Source organism: Gossypium arboreum, chromosome 1 (genome assembly GCF_025698485.1).
Source record: "Gossypium arboreum isolate Shixiya-1 chromosome 1, ASM2569848v2, whole genome shotgun sequence".
In the NCBI taxonomy this organism is placed as follows: domain Eukaryota; kingdom Viridiplantae; phylum Streptophyta; class Magnoliopsida; order Malvales; family Malvaceae; genus Gossypium; species Gossypium arboreum.
Window position 1 is genome coordinate 44,582,447 of NC_069070.1, and position 758 is coordinate 44,583,204.

General features: G+C 38.0%; 1 non-coding gene across 1 annotated transcript; it reads right to left on the bottom strand.

The window, feature by feature from the left end:
• Nucleotides 1-211: 211 nt before the first annotated feature.
• Nucleotides 212-318, bottom strand: LOC128281946 (small nucleolar RNA R71). Its single transcript, XR_008272242.1, has one exon. It is a non-coding gene; the product is annotated as a small nucleolar RNA R71 (small nucleolar RNA).
• Nucleotides 319-758: the final 440 nt, after the last annotated feature.

Genomic DNA, 758 nt, shown 5'->3' on the forward strand with positions numbered 1-758 from the left:
ACATCTCCACCTTTGATTATTTATGGAGGTGAATGATTCATTCAAGATAGTCGGTGTGACTGAAGACGCATTGAGGTTGAAGTTGTTTTTGTACTCGTTGCGAGATCGAGCACGAGCATGGCTCAATTCATTACCACCAAGTTCCATATCTACATGGCAAGAATTAGAAGAGAGATTTTTGGTTAAGTAATTCTTGCCTAGCAAAAGCTCTAAGTTGAGGAACAAGATCACAACTTTCCAACAATTGGATGATGAGTCTTTGTATGAGGCTTGGGAGCGATTCAATGAGTTACTTCGTAAGTGTCCTTATCATGGGATTCCTCATTGTATCCAATTGGAGACATTCTATAATGGTCTCAATGCACATACAAGATTGATGGTAGATGCTTCTGCGAATGGTGCAATTTTGTTTAATTCTTATAATGAGGCTTATGAGATCATCGAGAGGATCGCTAGTAATAATGCTAATTCTGGAACCCATTGATGTCAAAGATATGTTCGTTGAGAAGAATCAACCAGCTGTTGAAATTTCTACACCAAAAGAGTCAGAATCTACAAGGACTGACAAGAAAAATCCTAACTTAGTGAATTTAGATACTTTAACATCTTCTTTGGATGCAGATTTACCTACTCAGAAGAGTTGTCCGATTCAACCAAAAGTTCCATCACCTCCATATCCGTAAAGATTGCAGCAACACAAGAAGAAACAAGAGGTGCAATTCAAGAAGTTTTTGGATGTTCTAAAGCAGTTACACATC